The 22,160-nt window shown below is 36.2% G+C and overlaps 1 non-coding gene across 1 annotated transcript; it reads right to left on the reverse strand.

Moving 5' to 3' along the window:
* Positions 1–13,416: 13,416 nt before the first annotated feature.
* LOC125998367 (U6 spliceosomal RNA) lies at positions 13,417–13,523 on the reverse strand. Its single transcript, XR_007491955.1, has one exon. It is a non-coding gene; the product is annotated as a U6 spliceosomal RNA (small nuclear RNA).
* Positions 13,524–22,160: the final 8,637 nt, after the last annotated feature.

A 22,160-nucleotide genomic window follows, 5' to 3' on the forward strand; every position in this document is an offset into this window, starting at 1 on the left:
TCCCTTCTTCCTTTTCTCAACCTGTCTTCTTGCCTTCTTCTCTCCCTTCCTTTTTCCATCCTCCCTAGCTCCCTCCTTTCTCCCTGCTTTCCACCCACTCTATCCTCCCTCCCTCTCTTTGTTCCTTCTTTCTTCCGCCTTCTTTCCCTCCCTCCCTCCCTCCCTCCCTCCTTTTCTTCCTTCCTTCCTTCCTTCCTTCCTTCCTTCCTTCCTTCCTTCCTTCCTTCCTTCTTTCCTTCAGATTCATTTCAATTAACATATTACTCTCCAGATCCATTCATGTACATCTACACAACAGAATACTACACAGCTGTCATGAAAAATGAAGTCATGTAATTTGTTTATATACAGATATTTATTTTTTCAATACTTTTCTAAGTTTAGAATAATAATACAGCATTATATGTTTTTCTTCTGGGAACAAGTGTCAATGCTCAGATCTTACCCCTGGCCATGCTCTCAAAAGTTATGCTTGGTCTTAGAGGAAGATGCAGCCTCTGACTGCCCCCCACAGCCTTCTCTCTTCTTCCTCCCAGATCCCAGGGTGCCAGCAAGGTGGGTTCTGGCAAACAGTTTAAAGGGGACCTCAGGCCACCCCATCCTCCACCGTGCACCAGAGGGGTGGATTGGGGGAGGAGACTGGTGAACTTCCCTTCCCACTAATCCCCATTCTCTTTGCGTTGTACAGTATAGATAGTTAAATAGGATATCATAGTTGTTCATCTATGTTTACAATATACAGAAAGTCTATGTTGTATTATTCACTTCCCCCATTGGCTCACCACCTTATAGGCTCCTTTCTAGTCCTTTACTCTCACTCCCACTGTCTATTACCCCACATGTAACCACTTTTACCCTCAGCTCTTTACTCCTTATGAAGCAAATTATTATCCTCTCTCAAGCTAACTGCCAGTCAGCTCCCAAAATAAAAAAAAAAAAAGGACTCTCAGCCTGAGAAGAAACCAAAACTTTGTTTCTATCAATCTATTATCAATGGACTCCGAGCCTCCAACTCCCTTCACTAGGTACCAGTGCTTGCTATCATAATCAGTTTCCAAGACGCCCCCACTCAAAGACATTTCTTGATACAGGAGTCCTGGGAGTTGTTTACAGACTCCAGATGGCCAAATCACAGACCAATGTGGAGTCCCGGAAACAGCACTCTCTCCCCTCAACTATTTCTAAAACATAAAAGGAATGTGTGTATCTCCTTTGTATATCTCAGATGTATTCCCTTAACATCTATAACCCTTTTTAAATATCCTTTTATATAGTGACAATTTTGCCTACTGTATTTTTTGTTTGTTTGCTTGCTTGCTTTTTCCCGTTTGAGATCTGTTCAATAAGCAATGCTGGTAGAAGAGTATCATTGTATAGCATTCATGTTAGAAATAAGTTATGGGGAGTGTTGAACGTGATCTCTCTGCCCCAGATGCACCAGCAATACCTGGTAGCATTGTTTCTCTTTTGCATAGGTACATTAAAATGGGAAAATGATACATATGCAAACAAGTTCTTATCTAGTAGAGATGGGAACACAAAGTTGGTAATGCAGTTAGGCCTTATACCCTGAACATTGGCATAATGATTTGGCCTAGGCCTCAGAAGAATGGGCCTTACCGATAAACCCCTGAACAGTGGATAGCATCTATGGAAACAACAATTGTCTATAACATTACCAGGATAAAAACCTCTACCAGGGAAGACTCTACACTGCTCTGGCATTGACTTACTCCAAAGAATGATATCAACACCCAGATGACTTAGCAACAATCTGCTTGCAGGGCAGGTCTCTCCGCATCTAATGGTGAGGTGAAACTAGAGGATGCTTCACATCAGCCTGACTTCGATGAAGGAAATGCACAGATCAGAATCTTTAAATATAGGAACTTGACACCAACAACAGCTAAAGTGCAAAAAGGTTTCACCAGGAACATGGAGAATGACTCAGGGGTTGGACAGATTGGTATGCCTGAGCCCAGAGTCGGTCTTATGCCAATAAACCTCTGGGGTGAGGCCTTCTTGTAAACAGGCCAAGGATTTTTTTTCCCATTTTCCCCATATTTTGCTGAGCCTATGTAAACAATGGTGATTGCCACTTTCACACCTCTACTACTGTATTTTTTAACACTTATCCTTTAAGAAAGAAAAACATAAACAACTTATTGAACTTAAAAAATATAACTGTAGTAGAATGCCTGTCTCAAATACAGGCAGGGGATGGGAAGGAGGGGGGCATTGGGGCAGGAATGTTGCACTGGTGAAGGGGAGTGTTCTGTTTGTGACTGAGACCCAACTATAATCATGTTTGTAATCATGATGCTTAAATAAAAAAAATTAATAAAAAGAAAAAGAAAGTTATGCTTGGTTTGCCTCAAGAGACCATATGAAAAGCTGTGGTTGAACCCAAATTGGCAACATGAAAGGCAAGTGTCTTACCCACTGTTCTGTTTCTCTGAACCCTGATACTATTAATTTCATAGTCATAGGAGAAATAGTGTGTCAGGTACAGATGATGGTTGTGGTGAATTGACTTTAAATAAGAATATCATTTTAGGCTTCACTATATTGCAAAGCCTAACTAGCTAATGATTAATTTTGTTTATAGAGCTAGTACTTCTACTAGTGACTTTTCCTACAAGTTACTGCTACTGTAGTGAACTAATTCCACATTCTTACACTTGGAAATATTTTGTCCATACCAGAGCCTTTGACAATTGTTTCAGTCGACTTCATTTGTACATTTATTAACTTTTTTGTTTAGCATAAATAGATGTGCCTATATTTTTTGTAATGGACGAGCTAGATAATCAAAACTAAAGTTTACTACTTAAAATAATTTATTTATAACAACTTACTAGATTATATTTGATAGCGAACAATGCTGAAGAGTGTAGAAAGCATATAACATTAAATATTTCCTTTTATTTATTTATTTTTTTGTATTTTGAGGCCATACTTAGTGGCACTCAGAGTACTACTTCCTTTTGAACTCAAAAAAATTAATAATCTACCTGGGTTTTATATAGATAAAATGGACTCTGGGAAACTTTGTGTGCTTATAATTAAAATATACCAAATTATGAGCTGCATTATTTAGTGGCATGCACTAGTATTTGTGCTCAATAAAGTCAATATTTAGGAAAAATCCATTATTCGAATTGTGAAAAAAGAACCATTAATTAGAAACATTTCAGAATTTGATGAATAGAAATCTTCTGATTTCATGCTCATAAATTAAGGGAACAATCAAAAATTGGTTAGGTTATGCACTTCAGTAAGGAGAACATAGATACCATGAAGAATAAGAAATCTAAGCAAGAAATTGGCTTGACATAAAGGTAACAATTCCATATTCAAACATACTATTAGTGCCAAGATTATTTTAACAGGGATAAATGTTTTCACTTACCTACTGAAAAAAAAATCTGTAAATTGGGAAAATTATCAAAACAAAAACTTTCAGCAGAAGTCCCCATATAAAGATAATAAATGAGACTCAGAAGTTTGATTCTAAGAAAGAAATGTTACCAGATGCTGGAAATCAAACACACCAAGAATCTAAGCTTATGTAAAGACAGAGGTCTGTGATAACCTATGTTTATCTCCTTCCTGAGTTTCTAGAATGTAAGAAGGCTTGAGGCTTAGAAACCTGTGACAGAAATTTGAATTCATTTCTCTTAAAGAAAATTAATGCTAAATATCACCATACAACATGTTAGTGAATAGTTAAGGTTATGGAGTGATACTGTAGGATCTTTTTCATTGAGGTACTAAATATTTATGAGGAGATACAGAAAAATAAGCATTCATAGAGGAATGGAGATAGGGTTTAAAGAATAAGAGAGGGAGACTTAAAAGGAGAAATCTTGGGGATAAGAGGTCAAACAGGATAATACTAATTGCTGCATGAGGAGATCAGAACTGTAAACAGCCAAGGGCAGTGTATAGCATCAAACACTGCTGGAAAGATCAGTGATGAGATTGTTAAATGACCATTGAACGTTGTTAACTAAAAGGTCATTTGTCTCTAATGATCTTCAAGGAGAAATTTTGAATAGCATGGCCTATGTGAAGGAAATAATCTAAGGGATTCAGGAGGTCACAAATGGTATTAAGAGAGGCTATTTTGGGCTTCCAGCTTAATCAGCAGGCAGAGATCAAAAGTGCAGGCTATTCTAGTTCATATTTCTTGGCAACTGATGTCCTGGACTTTCGCTTTTTTCTGAAATGCCTCTCCCCTCACCCTCTTAATATAATTGACTTCACCTTTCTCTTTGTTGAAAGGTAAAACCAATGCATTTTAAAATAACATCTGATCTATTAAAATAGGACCAGGAGTTAGAGACACAAGGCATACCATTTATGCTAAGATGATAAAATAACGTGGCTCTTTCAGAGCTTATAGGGCATATGTCTCAAGATACTAAGGCTCCAAAAGGTGAAAATATGAAGGTATTTTCCAGGGAAAACATAGTTCAGAGGAAATTTAGAGATCTAGGCTCAGCTTTCTCTCAAAGTATTCAGTAACATAAGCTTTCATGTTATCTGGAAAGTAAGGAAGACATGGATCTGATAAGAAATTATAAAACTTTGGGACTGGAGTGGTAACGCAGCAGTAGGGTGGTTGCCTTGCATACCCTAATCTAGGACTGATTGCAGTTCGACCCCCCAACATCCCATATGGCTCCCCAAACTAGGATCTATTTCTGAGTGCATAGCCAGGAATAAAATAACCCCTGAGCATCACGGAGTGGGCCCTAAAACAGAAAGAAAGAAAGAAAGAAAGAAAGAAAGAAAGAAAGAAAGAAAGAAAGAAAGAAAGAAAGAAGAAAGAAAGAAAGAAAGAAGGAAGAAAGAAAGAAAGAAAGAAAGAAAGAAAGAAAGAAAGAAAGAAAGAAAGAAAGAAAGAAAGAAAGAAAGAAAGAAAGAAAGAAAGAAAGAAAGAAAGAAAGAAAGAAAGAAAGAAAGAAAGAAAGAAAGAAAGAAAGAAAGAAAGAAAGAAAGAAAGAAAGAAAGAAGAAAGAAAGAAAGAAAGAAAGAAAGAAAGAAAGAAAGAAAGAAAGAAAGAAAGAAAGAAAAGAAAAGAAAAGAAAAAAGAAAAGAAAAAAAAGAAAGAAAGAAATCATAAAACTTGAAGATTAGGAAATATTTTCTGTTTCCTGTATAATGTTTTCTAAATGTCCATCCAGATATTTGCCAGGTACATGCATTACCCCAGTTCCCTGAAACTCTTACTGTGCAACAAAACCTCAAACTCAAACTACAAGATACTTATCTATATTAAATATTAGCCTCTGCCTTAGATTACCAGGGTAACATATGCAGAGCAAAATGTAACTGAAACAAAGTCTTTAGTAAGTGAAATTCTGAGCTGAAGGTCACAGTGATATAAATCTCTTTAGGATTTATTTATATCTCTAGACCAGATAAAGCTACGTGAATACAGGCCATCAAATGAAAAAACTCGAATTTATACCCTGGCTCCAACCTTCATGAACTGTGACTTTGAGTATATTTTCTGTGTCCTCTGTACCTGAATATAGAATATCAACGTATTATGTTTGGAACACTTTTCATCCAGATTGTCAAAAGACTGGTTCCTTATGTTTCAGGTATCAGCCCAAATGTTATTTCCTCAGATGAGCTTTTACTAAGTTCATCTTAAGGAGCATCACCACAGCAGTTCCTCTAACTCATATGGTATCACCTTAGTTATTTTATTCCAAGTATTTGTCACTTTCTAAAACGATATGCTAAAATATTTTCCATTGTAATCTACATGTTCTTCCAAGTGCCTGTGAAAGTGTTCAGAATATATATATATATAATTGAATCAAAAAGGCTAAATATTAGGAGAAATGAACTTAGTTAAGGTTTCTGAAGTAACATTGAACCTCTAAATAGGAAACATCCTATACCAGAAGGGCATGGGATATATTAGTAATGGAAACCAAGATATTGATGATGCAGAAAACAAGTAGTTATCTAAAATCTAAAATAACAACATTAAGGAAAAAAAAGAAAATTTGTTCAACTAGATAAGCTAGAAAAAATAAAACAAGTAAAGTTTAGAAAAATTAAGTTTACAGTATAAATTACTGAAAATGTGTTAATAAAGGGTCATGATAGGAATGTTGAAGCTATTTTTTTTCTACAACACTTGTCTGTTTCTTTTATTTCCTGTCCTTTTTGGGGAAAGGGAGATCCCAAGTGATCTCCCAAGGCGAGGTTGGGGGACCCTCTCCTAGAGATTTTTGGCCATAACTGATGACGTATCAAGGCAAGGTTCCAGGAATGTAGTGCTGCTTGGGTACTGTGAAGCTAAGGACTACCTGGTCCCCTTTGATGCTTGGAAGCTACTACAGTCTCACAAATTGGAGCTCTCAATCCTCCCAAGTATACCCGTTGATGCTTGGGAAACGATGCAGTGTCAGTTATTGGGATAAAACAAGGATTGGCCACGTGCTAGGTAAGGACCTTAATCCCTAAATTTTTTTCAAGGACCAAATTTTATATATTTTATAGGTCAATTTATGTAGTCATTGTTATTATGAATAATATAAAAATAATAGTGCCTTCTCTTTTGCTCCCTCCTTCACTTCTAAATACTCTTCGTACTTAGACCTCAGATATTTAGACTGTTGCTACTTTTGACCTAACTATTTTGCAAAGAATCATAGAAGTCACATTCACAAGTGGATATAAGAAACGTTCCTTCTACTAGGAGTGAAAATATCTGGTAAGTTGGGACATCATGGACAATTTTGTGTTGAAGAATTAAACTAGCAATGCAGTGATAAAGTAAATACAGTGCACATATATCTACACATATATTGTGATGCCCAGCTGAAGCATATATAATTGTATATTGCAATGTTACTTTAATTAAAACATTTTATGATTAGTATGCCTCACAGTTCACTGACATTAATGCCATATTATGTATCACTCGTATTACTATTGGTAACCCAATTTTTTGAAATGGGCCCTAAAATAAAAACATGGTCATGATTAGGTATTGAAACTTGATATCGACTCAGTGGTTCTTATGTCCTACTCTGGGTACAGCAGACTTTCATTCTACTACTTTCATTCCTTATATTATTCTTATATGGTTTATTTTGTACATGTATATTGATCAACCTCTAAATCTTTAAATCCCTTTGATCCACACAGTTTAAAAATGTTTATCAATCCTCTATATTCTCTATACCCCTAGCTTATGAAATATCTTCCATATATTTTATTCCCAAGAAGTATAACCAGCTAATGAACTATAAAAGTGACTTTTCTCAGTTATGTTCTCCTTGACTACAATATCAAAATGCAAGGACCACTTTTCACATAAGTCACATATGAGCCTACCCCCTTATATAACTACACATCTAGAAACGACCTAAATTCCAAACTGAATCAGTGAAGGGCATATACAAGGTAAAATATCATTGTAGAAAAATTTGAAGGAATGAATGCCAAGACTAGTAGAAATGAAGCAATATTATCAAAGGGGCATGAAAAAATTTCCAATTACAGAGTATGCTGTTCTATGACATGAATGCATGCGTTTCTCCCAGAAAATCACATGCTGAAAAAAACTTGATTTTATTTGGGTATCATAGGATATAAACAGCATGGATTTGATCAGTGCTCTTACAAAAGAGACATTCCTGATATCTCCCTAGTTTATTTTGCCATGTGAAAATATGAAAAAAAATCACCCAATGAGCCAGGAAATTTCTATACAGCAGTTACACCAAATCATCCAGTGCCTTGATTTTGGACTTCCAAGCCTATATAATTGTAAAAAATATTTTTTCTTATATTATATTTATTATGGTACTCGCTTACATAAATTATAATAGACAAAGGCAGGCTATTTGCCAGAAACAATGAACTTCAGTAGAGAGCCATTACCAGTTTACTAAAGCACAGCAGGTTGGTACAATTGACATAACATTTTTTCATTGACATTGAAAAAGAGAAGGTATTATTGATTTTCAGATCTTCAACCTTCTGTCCATGTACTAACACTCAATAATAAGAATAAGAGTTAAGAGATTCTGAAGCATTTTCCATTCAGTGGAATCTCTGGTCAAATTGAGAAAATTGAAAGGTAAATCAGGCAGGTATGGGGATCATATGGGATGTCAGGATTCAAACCACCATTTGCCCTGTATTTGCTGCATGCTAGGCAAACACCTTACTGCTGTGCTATCTCTCCAGCAACACTTTTTAAAATTTAAAAACCTATATACTCGAGTATAGGCAGAGTTTTTCCCCACAAAATTTGTGCTAAAAATCCAGAGCTCAGTTTATACTCGGGTTATATAGGTTATTTGATTCAGTGCTCACCTAATCAAATTCACATAGTCTACAGTCATCTTCTGCCATCCTCAGGAGGGAGGGGGGTGCTTCAGCTCAGTCTACAGGTTGCAGCTAAGCCAAAGAAGCAGGCAGCTAAACTGAACTGGATGCACTGAACTAATTAACCCACAATATTCTGCTCTTTGTATGAGACCGACAGCAGTGATGATGATATCTGTGAACTCAGTGATGATGACGATATCTATGCTGATACCCTCACATCAGATACAGCTGAAGCTCTGTTTGGACATACAGTTGAGGATCAGGAGGAATCCAGTTTTGAAGGATTTTAACTTCTGTGATTTAGCTTGATGACCTGTTAAACTATGGTTTTCTGCACTTTATTTAACATTTTAAAGTTATTGTTGCTAGTTTACAGTTTTTCTTGAGCAATAAATTTGAGACTATTTAACCTAGTGATTTTTCAATTATTGCAGTTGTTCTGACTATATATTTTTAGTTTTGAAATTTACCGGTGGCTTCTGCTTTTTCCACTTCAGTTTATACTTGAGTCACTAAGTTTTCCCAGTTTTCAGAGTAAAATTAGGGGTCAGCTTATATTCAAATATATTGGGCATCCTCACAAGGAATTCAAAAGAATGAGGAAAGGCGTACTTTTGTTGAATAAGGCTCAATATAGAAAGATATTCTTTCAGTAAAGCCATCTGCTTATGTCAAAGGAAGCTGAATACTTCCTTGAGTCTTGCCAGATATTCATCAGACTTAGCAGTTAGTTGTGTGTAATTTAAGCACTAAGTCAATTTCTTCTTGATAGGTAACTTTGCTGCTTATGTTCGATCAACCTCAGAAATCTTTATACTCTCTAAGCTATTAATGACAAAGGATAGGATGGCAGAGATTTAAAGATGCTCAGTAATAAAAACCATGATGGGATTGGGGAGCATAGCAAAGTTTTGTTTACCAGTGGGAAGTCACCAAAGATTAAAGAACTTTCAAACATTAAGGAGAACTTTCAGACATTAAGAAGACTGAAGTTATGATAAACACATCTATATACCTTAAAATTTACATATCCCTTAAAATGTATTTATTCACTTTAGATCATATTGGGGATTATTGTAGCTTTACTTAAAGTTATTAGAGAGCAGAATAAAAATGTCAATTTCTATAAGATAAAAGCTTTTTTATCCTAATGTAATTTTGAGAATCCCAACATTTTCCTTAATTTTATTTATTTATTTATTTACTTATTTATTTATTGGGGCACTCCTGGCTATGTGCTTAGAAATCAATCCTAGCTTGGGGTACCATAGGAGACTAACCACGGACCATCCTAAACTACCACTGGCAAGGCAAAATACTTTACTGCTCTGCCCCACCACTCTGACCTGCTTAATTTTATTTTTAACAAGCACCCAAATAAAATTAGAAACTGTTGTCAGGGGCCGGCGAGGTGGCGCTAGAGGTAAGGTGTCTGCCTTACAAGCGCTAGCCAAGGAAGGACCGTGGTTCGATCCCCCGGCATCCCATATGGTCCCCCTAAGCCAGGGGCCATTTCTGAGCGCTTAGCCAGTAGTAACCCCTGAGCATCAAACGGTGTGGCCCCAAAAAACAACAAAAAAAAACTGTTGTCAATATTAGGTCTCGCATTTGCAATTTTCAGAAAATACATTACTTTATATATTCATATCTCCTCAGATTATGAGAAATTCATCAGATATATGAGATATTGCTATGTTCCCAACTTAGTTATAAATAAGACATTTAAGCACGATATATTATTTTAATTAATGTATTTATATAAAAAAGAAAGTATTGTCAACAGGTGGTGGGATCATTTTCACCCTAAGTCAGTGCTCTATAAGAGGAGTGCAACCATGAAAAATACTGGCTGACCCTCTACCTCTTAGTCCAAAGGAATTTCTATTGTAATTTCCCCAATATTTACTGTGCCTGTACAAAAGAAGAAGAAGAAGAAGAAGAAGAAGAAGAAGAAGAAGAAGAAGAAGAAGAAGAAGAAGAAGAAGAAGAAGAAGAAGAAGAAGAAGAAGAAGAAGAGAAGAAGAAGAAGAAGGAGAAGAAGAAGAAGAAGAAGAAGAAGAAGAAGAAGAAGAAGAAGAAGAAGAAGAAGAAGAAGAAGAAGAAGAAGAAGAAGGAGAAGGAGAAGGAGAAGGAGAAGGAGAAGGAGAAGGAGGAGAAGGAGAAGGAGAAGGAGGAGAAGGAGAAGGAGAAGGAGAAGGAGAAGGAGAAGGAGAAGGAAGAGAAGGAGGAGAAGAAGGAGAAGAAGAAGGAAGAAAGGAGGTGGAGGAAGAGGTGGAAGAGGTGGAGGAGGAGGAGAAGGAGGAGAAAGGAGGAGGAGAGAGAGGAGGAAAAGGAGGTTTTTTGCCAACTCCTATTTTTAACCTACTTTCAAGAAACAAATGGCAAAAACATCCTTTAAAAATTACCTATATATTCGATCTGGCCAGAGCAGTAGAGCAAGAGGTAAGAAGTCTGCCTTGCCCTCCCTAGCCTAGGACAGACAGAGGTTTGATTCCCCAGCGTCCCATATGGTCCCCCAAACCAGGAGAGATTTCTGAGTGCAATGCCAGGAGTAACCCCTGAGCATCACCAGGTGTAGCCCAAAAACAAACAAAAAATTCATGCAGAAAAACCTGATCTCAGTTTGTACTTGGGTTATACAGGTTATTTGATTCAGTGCGCAGGCATGGAATCAAATGCATGTAGTCTCCAGCTATCTTCTGCTGTCTGCTGGACGGGATGGTGCTTCAGCTCAGTCCACAAGTGGCAGCTGAACTGAAATATATGCCACTGAACTATTTGACCCACAATATTCTGCGCTTTGTATGAGACCAACAGCAGTGATGATGGTATCTGTGAATTCAGTGATGATGACTATGTCTATGCTGAGACCCTTCCATCAGATACAGCTGAAGCTCTCTTTGGACATACAGATGAGGAGGAGGAGGAATCCAGTTTTGAAGGATTTTTCCTTCTGTGCTTTAGCTTGATGACCTGTTAAACTACAGTTTTCTGCATTTTATTTAAAGTTTTAAAATTATTGTTGCTAGCTGACAGGTTTTCTTTAGCAATAAATATTAAAAACATTTAACCTACTGATTCCTCAATTACTGTAATTGTTTTGTGTATATATTTTTATTTTTGAAATTTACCAATGGCTTCTGCATTTTCCACCTTGGCTTATACTCGTGTCGCTAAAATTTCCCAGTTTATAAGGATAAAATTAGGGGGTTCGGCTTATACTTGGGTCAGCTTAGACTCGATTTTATACAGAATTATAGATGGTTTGCTTTCTACAACCATTAGCCAGGAATTGAATTTTATCTTCTCCCTGGTAATGGTAGATGGTAGAACATTGGTCAAATGACACTAGAAATGCTTTAATTTCAATTTGTGCAGCTTTATGTAGATACTATGCTGAGTGCTCTACCAATATCCTCCATCCCCGCACTTCAGAGATAAAGAATTATCATCCTGCCATTTTACAGAAAACAAGAAAACGTCACTATTATGAATTGTCCATAATTTTAATGGACATACATATTTTTTAATTCACTATGTGGCTCTGAAACCTGTTCTCTGTTTACTCTATTCAAGTATACAAGACTCAAGACATTCTGTGAGCTTTCCAATAAATTTTAGTGAGATGGCAAGAATCAATCATTAATTTCAGAATGAGATCAAACATATGAGAAAAATCTAGAACTGAACAATGAGAAACTCTGGTGAATGTGTTTGTATGGCTGTCTGTCTGTCTCATATTTCAATTTTTATTATTAAGCAGATACAGTGCCTGTTCATCTTTTCTCTTGATTCACAACCTTAATAACTCTGAGGATAGTGTATTTTATAACCCCAAAATGAGTTTTCATAGACATTTACCAAATTAAATAAAAAATGAGAAAAGTGAATCTAACAAAAATCATGTTAAATCTTGCAGCTTGGAGACTAGAAAGAAAAAGGGCTGGGCTGCTAGTTTTCCTTGGATCTAAATAAGCAAAATTCCAAAAGTCTGAAGAATTTTTAAAAGCAAATGTTTATACTTTTATACACTCTGGCTATTTGAAGTTTCTCCAGTATTTTCAGTTGCAAATCATTATGCAATTCAGGAAAGGTCAGTGAGATAAATTACATTTCTTTAAATTGACACACACAAATATATTGTTAATTAATTGAACAATGATGTATATATGCCACTTATAGAGTAGAGAAATATAGAGTCAGAGAAAGAATATTGACAGAATGTGGTGTCTATGATCCAGTTCATGAGAAAGTAGGCAAAAAGCAAAAAGGAAAAACATATTTTTATATAATTTGTATTAAAATGATCTATTTTATAGTTTTTTTGAAAATAAATTTTGGAACTAGCAAATGGAGTCTTGAGGTTAATCAAAGATGAGATCCTGAAATATCATCCCTGACCACTTTTTCATTTGGGTGTATTTACCACAGTGTAGTGGGCTAAAGCAGTTGGAATGGTTTGTATCTCAGCTAACCTAAGCTCTCAAGGATAGATGAAGAATAGGAAGCTTGGTAAAATTGGTGGAACTCAGTAAACATCGTGGTGGGATTGGTCCTGGAAGCATGTTTGCCCCAAATCAGATGATGAATAACTTTGTAAATAACAATGTGTTGTTTCTTTCTTTCTTTTTTTTTTTTTTTTTTTTGGTTTTTGGGCCACACCCGGCGATGCTCAGGAGTTACTCCGGGCTGTCTGCTCAGAAATAGCTCCTGGCAGGCACGGGGGACCATATGGGACACCAGGATTCGAACCAACCACCTTTGGTCCTGGATCGGCTGCTTGCAAGGCAAACGCTGCTGTGCTATCTCTCCGGGCCTGTAAATAACAATGTTTTAATAAATATTGAAAAATATTAAAATGTAAAGAATAGGCCAGAGAGATGGTAGAGTGTTAGGACATTTGCCTTGCATGTAACATCCTGGGTTGTAGACCCTACACTATGCATGGTCCTCCAAATCCTATGAGTGATTCTGGAGCCAGAAGTAAGTTGTGAACAATACTGGTATGTCCCATCCCAAACCAAAATGATCAAATAAATATTTTTTTTAAATATGGAACGCTTCACGAATTTGCATGTCATTCTAGTGCAGGGGCCATGCTAATAATCTCTGTAACGTTCTAATTTTAGTATATGTGCTGCAGAAGCGAGCATCAAATAAATATTTTTAGAAAGTATAATTAAAATAGGGAATTGGACATAAACAATGAACTTTAATCATTCCTTTGCTTACAAGAAAAAATAATAATGAATGGAGGTCACTTTTCAAAAGTGGGGGATAGGGTTTATCTCCCTCAGATGAGATAAAGAAATGCATTAGTTTTACATTATTTTATTATTCCAACAGTAATACAGAAATAAAATGTAATCCCAGGTAGAGGAGAAACGCAGATCAACTATGATTAACTTTCTCCCACCCTGTGCAAAGTGGAATGGATTATCAAATTAAAATTCAGTTGAGTTGAGAAAAAATAAGAAATAAAACATATATATCTTTTGGGATATCTAATTCTTTGGATTGAGTGACTCTGTCACACAATATTGCCTTCCTATTTCTGATTATAATCAGCTGAACCTGAAAATTGTCATTAAATAATTGCAGTCTCATCCATTCTTGCCACTATAAAACACTGAAGCAGACCAGCAACAAAATTAAATAGCAATATCTGAAAGAAAGAAATAAGTGCAGTTGATCATTATTAATGCAGAATACAGTGATGCAATGCTGACTTTGCATGTTAAAATCAGTTCATCTTCAACTTCAAATTTTTTCTAGGGCACAATTATAACCACATGCCTCCTGTGTTTCTCCATTATAATAATTACCAATTATTTTCTGCATATGGAGAAGTATGATCATATTCCTTCTGTGCTTTTTCTTATCAATTAAAATTTCATATACAATAAAATAATTTGTTATTTAAACATAAATCACTTCTTTCCTTTCATTTCAATTATGCAATAAATATAGTTATGGCCAAGTGCATGGAAAATTTTTAGCAAATCCACTCATTAAAAATAATACTCAGAAAAGAAATATCAGTGACATATCAAAACTATCTTTTGCATCTAATAATGTATGTAGGGTTCTCTAGGTTACTGTATATTATTATTATTATTATTATTATTATTATTATTTGGTTTTTGGGTCACACCCGGCAGCGCTCTGGGGCTACTCCTGGTTCTATACTCAGAAATTGCCCCTGGTAGGCTCCAGGGACCATATGGGATACAGGGATTCGAACCACCGTCCTTCTGCATGCAAGGCAAACACTTCCAATGGTTATTTTTTAATTGTTTAATCTTTAAAAGAAATGTTGGCAAATGTGATATCTGCTTACAAGTATGTTAAAGTGTCTATTTTAAGATTGCTACATTAAAGAACTCAGAAAAGAGAATATATAATTTTTAATTTTTGGGACACACCCGGCAGCTCTCAGGGGTTACTCCTGGCTCTGTGCTCAGAAATCGCCCCTGGCAGGCACAGGGGACAATATGGGATGCCAGGATTCGAACCACTGTCCTTCTGCTGCATGAAAGGTAAATGCCTTACCTCCATGCTATCTTTCCTCCCCAAGAATATATAATTTTTTACAATAGAATTCTAGAATAAAAACTCAAGTACTCCCTATTCCACACCTAAAATAATCCAACATTAATGACAGAATAGAACAACATAGCAGCACAATAGTTTTCAGAAATTTTGAGTTCAACAAGACCACTTTTCAGATTTAGGGTATTTCTGTCATAATATGATAGGTGCTAAAATCAGCTTGAAATGTTATTCTATCTAGACCTAAACAGGAAGTCTAAAGCAGTTGGAGACAGACCATATGAACTGAAATTTTTAACATATCTCTCATTTTTGTCTCTCTCTCTATCTCACTCTTTCTCTCTCCTCTCACTCTCTCCCTCTCTCTCCTTAGATTTATCATGTGTTCTTATATACCCACTGAATCAGGATAGCTCAACTGCTTACTGGACAGTTCTACCCCACACATGTACATATCTTAAAGAGAATGAGAGTTAGACATAATTAGTGTCACCATTCAAAATAGGTAATTAAAATCTGTGAACTACTCCAAAGTAGTTAAACTACAGATTATATAGAGTTGATATGTGGAAGAACTAAGAATAGATCTCCATGTACAACTAAAAGCTATGTGGATTAAGTGTCTGGAACCAGTAGCACTAACTTTCAGGCATTCATCACCTGTTATCTCCCACTTGGGCAGGAGCTGGGTGTCCTTTTGTGGAAGAACAAAGACTTCTGAACAGACTGACTGATATTTCTGTGTCTATCAGCCAAAAGCCAAGTCACTAGCACCTTGTTTTGAAGTCCATCCCTACACACATGGTTTTCAAATAGTTTTTAGTGTCTGGCTCTTAAATGAGAATTAAAAGAATAACTTTGAACAAAGTCGTTGATAGAGGAGAAAGAATTCAAAGAAAATCGAAATGGAAAACTGTAGGCAATCCAGAATTCAGAACTGCTGTATTGCTAGGCAGTTTAAAAGGGCATCAAAAACTGTGTATTTCTAATTTCTGCCATCAGCTTTAAATTAGTCATGAAGGGCTGGAGTGATAGCACAGAGGCAGGACATTTGTTTTACACCCTACTGACCCAGGACAGACCAGGTTCAATCCCCGGTATCCCAGATGGTTTCCTGAGCCTGCCAGGAGCTTTTTGTGAGGGCAGAACCAGAAGTAACCCCTGAACACTGCCAGGTGTGAACCAAAGACAAACAAACAAAAAATAATCATGAGATCATCCCTCTCGTAATAAGTAGACTTAGACATAGGATTTTGAGAAGGGATTCGTCAGAGTCAATTTTGCCATTTAAAGTCCTTTATTCCATATTCCGTGAATTCTAAGCTTTAGTTGAGATGACTTCTCATTTCATCTTCTGTTCTCTCACACTTTAAAATTCTATTTTTAATATAACTAACACATTATGAAATATTCTGTTTCCTAATGCCTACAGAAAACTATTAGTGCTTTGACATGTCTGTGTATATTAGTGGGGTGATGACATATATTTCTAGTTTAATTATATGTTCTATTGCAGTAGTATATTATTGTTTCTTTAACAGATCCAAATGGAGGGAAATGACATATTCTCAGTTTTCTGAAAGGGAATTTTAGGTCATAAAGTATTATGTAATTAATCTTGGCCATTGTATGCAGAACACTCCCCATCCACACCCAACTTTCTAAATGAATATCAAAAGTAATTTTCAGGGCCCGGAGAGATAGCACAGCGGTGTTTCCCTTGCAAGCAGCCGATCCAGGACCAAAGGTGGGTGGTTCAAATCCCGGTGTCCCATATGGTCCCCCATGCCTGCCAGGAGCTATTTCTGAGCAGACAGCCAGGAGTAACCCCTGAGCAATGCTGGGTGTGGCCCAAAAATAATAATAATAATTTTCAAGGTTATTAAAATTCTGTTAGGAAGTGAGTGTGAGGTAAGTACAAATAAAGAATAAACTCATTTATGTATTGTATATAGAGGAACAAAACAAAAGAATAAACTTTTGAACAATGACAATCTCCTGGCTTCAAGTTACATCAGTTGGTAGAAAATATATTAAAGGAGAAAAATTGGTAGATAGAAGCAAGATTTCGGATTAACAGAAAACAGATGTCTTCTTCCAAAATATCGAAGGAACTGAGAGAACGATCTCATGTAAAAAGTAATTAAAACTTGGCAGTAGAAATATAAGCAGATTTTTAAAACTCTACATTAGAATTATGCCAAATCTTTAGTAAAAAAAGTAAAGCAGTTTAAGTGTCACCATAAATAGCATTCAAGATGCACTTGAATTATTTTTAAAAATTGACTGTTTATAAGTGTAAATGCTTTTTATTGACTCTATTAAAAGATAATTTAATTTATGATTATTTAAAAATGCATATGTAAGTTCAAGTTTAATATCATTCATCTCCTTAGTTAGCCGGAAAAAGAAAAGCCTTCCAGTTTAAAAGTTTGAACTTGATACATGATTACAAAAGAACCAAGTTTATATCAGAATATTGGAAGTACAGTCTAGAAAATTTTTTAAATCTTTTATTTTCAGAGCAGTTCTGCACAGTCATGATTGTCAAGGTCAGTCTTCTATAGTTAGTGATCTTGGTTTTTGCACAGATCAAAGGACAACATGCCTTCTGATTTCATCTTACCATTAGGGGCTGAGCTAGGACAACCTGCTCTCAGATCAAGTTGTTGCCATTTCCTCTTTGTCAGGATGTCATGACAAGATGGACACAAGTTGGTGCTAGAGCAGTATTAGGAATTTCCCAGGGGTATTTTGGTTCCTGAAGCTATTGCATTGAATTGTGTCCGTTTTATGTCTGGATTCTAGGGCTAAGGATTGGACGGTCACTTTCTGATCACATGGAATCTAAGTTGGGTCCACATGACAGCATGGGAGGCATCCCTGTATTATAAAATGTATAGGTTCTCATCCCTAGTAGATAAGAGCTTGTTTCTATATTTAATATTTTACCATTTTTTAGCATGTCTTTGCAGAAAGGAATGGTGCCATGTTATATTGCTGGTACATTTGGGGGTAAGAACTTCAGGCTACACAATATTTGTGCCCTGGTTTTGACCTGAGCTATTATCTCAGGCAAGACTTTTCTTCTAGGTTTCCATACCAAGCAAAACCAAAACAGGTGAAGTTAAAGAAAAAATATATCTATATAAAAATAGAAGAAATAAATAAAAATAGATTTTAAAAGTAATTAAAGAAAAACTGATGGAGGAGACTACCTTTATGTTTGGGAATAAACACCCTAAGGGGCATTATTATAGAGATAATAAACATACAAAGGAAATATAGGCATCCCTATTAAGTCTTTTGAGATATTCTTGTGGGGGGATGAAATCCAGGGCACTATTTTGATCACACATTGTGGACTTGTTGAGTTTGAGAAATGATTTGCAGCATTAATGGATCAGGTGTTGTCTTTGAGCTGGGGGTCCTTCTGAAGCTGAATCCGGTACCAAGCAATAGTGAGTGCACAGTGAGGCGCGAGGTGAGAAGAAAGACCACAAAGCATGAGTCATCAGGTGTGTTGGTTGTAGTTACTTGCCCGGGCGCTTGATGTGGGACTGAGAGGGTGTCCTTTTGCTTTGGGAGCTGGGTGGTGGCTTATTGGGGCAGGAGGTTGGTCTAGGTGCCTAATGAGTGAAGAACTGAGGGTAAAGAGAGTTAAATGAGTAGGGATAACAAATCAATATAAGAGGATGAGAGGATAGAAGGATTTTTTTTTGTTGTTTTTTTTTGAGATTAAATAGGGATAAATAGCAGATGAGGGAGAGAGAGTTAAGAGATAAAAAAGGGTTTGTGAAGGGTAATGGAGGGAGGGTAATTTATAAGAGGGAGAAGGGCAATATGCAACATAGACAGACATTATATATATTACAGATGGACATTAGACATTGAGGTGGCCAACACATACACTCACGCACAGACATAAACAGACACCAAGGAGCAATCATTTAGTTACAGCTGAAAAGCTGATGAAACCAGCATGTTTTTCTGCACCAACATCAGAAATCAGATGTCTACCAGGGAAGACCCTAATGCTACCCTGGCACCAACTTACTTCAGAAACTTATGGTTTCATAAGACACCGTGAGAACTTGTTAAAATATTGGATAAAAGGCATCTTCATCTTTGTAGATGAACTTGTTTTCAGGGCAGAGTTCCCTGCATTGACACTTAACAGTGAGATAAAACCACAAGTTGCTCCATGTCACCCTGAATTCAACATAAGATCTGTACAAATACCAGAATTTCTAACTATAGAGACCAGACTTTGACAACCATGGTTGAGAAGAATTTAAACTGAGGCCACAAAGAAAGACTTGGGGTTAGACAACTTACTATGCTGGAACCCTGCAGTTGGTCTTATGATAGGATGCTTCATGTGTTGGATATCCCTGTTTTAGGCCAAAGGTTATTCCTTTTATTTTCCCCATCTTTTGTTGTGCGTATGCCAAAAAACACAAAAGGAAAATGAAACAACAACAACAACAAAAACAAAAAGCTGGGGCTGGAGAGATAGCATGGAGGTAAAGCGTTTGCCTTTCATGCAAGAGGTCATCGGTTCGAATCCCAGTGTCCCATATGGTCCCCTGTGCCTGCCAGGAGCAATTTCTGAGCATGGAGCCAGGAGTAACCCCTGAGCACTGCCGGGTGTGACCCAAAAACCACAAAAAAAAAAAAAAAAAAAAAAAAAGCTGCCACAAACCCACTTTTTAATATTTTTTATTTCTTATCATTAAATAGGGGATCCCATCTTTTTCATAAAACTTTGGATACTGATAACTTTGTTTTACCACATATTTCTGCATTTTTCTACAAAACTAAGAAGAAAGAAAAAGAGAAAGGCTGAGGGCCAGGGTCCAAGTTGTCTCAGGTGTATTGGTGGGGAAAAATAGGATTTAACTAAATATTCAAGCAAAAGTCAATGACAATAGACTCAAAAGACTTAAACTTTAACAATATAAACATAAATGGGCCTGTAATACTGGCAGGCCAGGGGACAAAAGGTGGTGGTATAGGATGTACTCTGGGTTTATTGGTGGAGGGAGGTTGTCATTGGGGGTGGAATGGCCCTGACTCACTGCATATCTGAAATTCAACTATGAAGGATTCTAGATAACAATGGTTTAAATAATATATATTGGGAATAGCAAAAACTGAACACCCAAAAGCAACAGAAGATGAGAATTGATCTTAAGTACACTGAGTCTACAGTTGTATGATGCAGACACTAGAGAATATTGTGCTAGAAGGATATGTGCAAAAAACCCTACCATTAACCATGGTGCCTAAACTGTTTTTTCCTTAAGAAAGTTTTTTTATGTTTAAATATATATTTTATTTGTTTGTTGGTGTTTTTTTCTTAAAAATATGTTAAAGGAAAAAAGCGTGATCATGTTCACTGAGACACCATCTTTAGATAGTGTATAAGAATTGTAGTGTTTCAAAGACAAAGGTTACAGTAGGAAGCAAACTTACAAAATAGTTTCTTTCCAGATTTTGGGCACTTGTCATTTATTTATGTATTTACTTATTTATATTTGTTGGTTGGTTTGTGGACCACACCTAGTGGTGCAAAGGACTTACTCCTGACACTATATTAAGGGATGCCTTTGAAGGGAGCAGGGGGCCATATGGATTGCAAATGACTTGGACAACATTTATTTGACCCTAGAACTCCAGAACTTTAGAAACTTAAAAACATGAGTAATACAATATCAAAATATGGTTGACTTTTTTAAAAATTTTTTTTATTTAAACAACTTTATTACATACATGATTGTGTTTGGGTTTCACTCATGTAAAGAACACCACCCATCACCAGTGCAACATTTCCATCACCAATGTCCTAAATCTCCCTCCTCCCCACCCAACCCTCGCCTGTACTCTAGACAGGCTTTCTATTTCCCTCATACATTCTCATTATTAGGACAGTTCAAAATGTAGTTATTTCTCTAACTAAACTCATCCCTGTTTGTGGTGAGCTTCATGAGGTGAGCTGTAATTTCCAGCTCTTTACTCTTTTGTGTCTGAAAGTTATTATTGCAAGAATGTCTTTCATTTTTCTTAAAACCCATAGATGAGTGAGACCATTCTGTGTCTTTCTCTCTCTGGCTTATTTCACTTAGCACAATAGATTTCATGTACATCCATGTATAAGAAAATTTCATCACTTCATCTCTCCTGACAGCTGCATAATATTCCATTGTGTATATGTACCACAGTTGCTTTAGACATTCATCTGTTGAAGGGTATCTTGGCTGTTTCCAGAGTCTTGCTGTGGTAAATAGTGCTGCAATGAATATAGGTGTAAGGAAGAGATTTTTGTATTGTATTTTTGTGTTCCTAGGGTATATTCCTAGGAGTGGTATAGCTGGGTCATATGGGAGCTCGATTTCCAGTTTTTGTAGGAATCTGCATATTGCTTTCCATAAAGGTTGAACTAGATGGCATTCCCACCAGCAGTGGATAAGAGTTCCTTTCTCTCCACATCCCCACCAACACTGCTTGTTCTCATTCTTTGTGATGTGTGCCAATCTCTGGGGTGTGAGGTGGTACCTCATAGTTGTTTTGATTTGCATCTCCTGATGATTAGTGATGTGGAGCATTTTTTCATGTGTCTTTTGGCCATTTGTATTTCTTCTTCATCAAAGTGTCTGTTCATTTCTTCTCCCCATTTTTTGATGGGATTAGATGATTTTTTTATTTTAGAATACTATCCAAGGACAATTGAATTGATAGTGGGAAAGTGCATTTAAGACAGAGAAAGGACCACTATAACAATAACAGCTGGAAATGATTCTTTTGACAATAACTATAATTGAAAGGAAGTAAAGTGATATGCATAATAACACTTCAGAAACACAGTACATAAAAGAGAATGATCAAGAGAAAAGTGTCAGTCATAGAGTTAGGTTATGGGATAGGGGAAGAGGTGAGTCACTGGGAAAATTGGTGATGGAAAATGAACACTGGGAAGGAATGAATATTGAAATATAGTATAACTGGAACTAAACAATCAACAACTTTTTAACTCTGTATATCATGATTATTTAATTTAAAATATTAAAATATCAATTTTAATAATAAAGTGATAGAATCTAAAACAAAATAAAAGTAAGGATAGATCCCCTCCAAAGAGATAACTAGAATCTATAATAAAATTAAGTACAGATACCTTCACATTAATATTCTTCTGTTTTTCCTAATGATGTAGGAATTCCAGGAGAGAGAGAGGC

This window comes from Suncus etruscus, chromosome 20 (genome assembly GCF_024139225.1).
Source record: "Suncus etruscus isolate mSunEtr1 chromosome 20, mSunEtr1.pri.cur, whole genome shotgun sequence".
NCBI classification, from domain to species: domain Eukaryota; kingdom Metazoa; phylum Chordata; class Mammalia; order Eulipotyphla; family Soricidae; genus Suncus; species Suncus etruscus.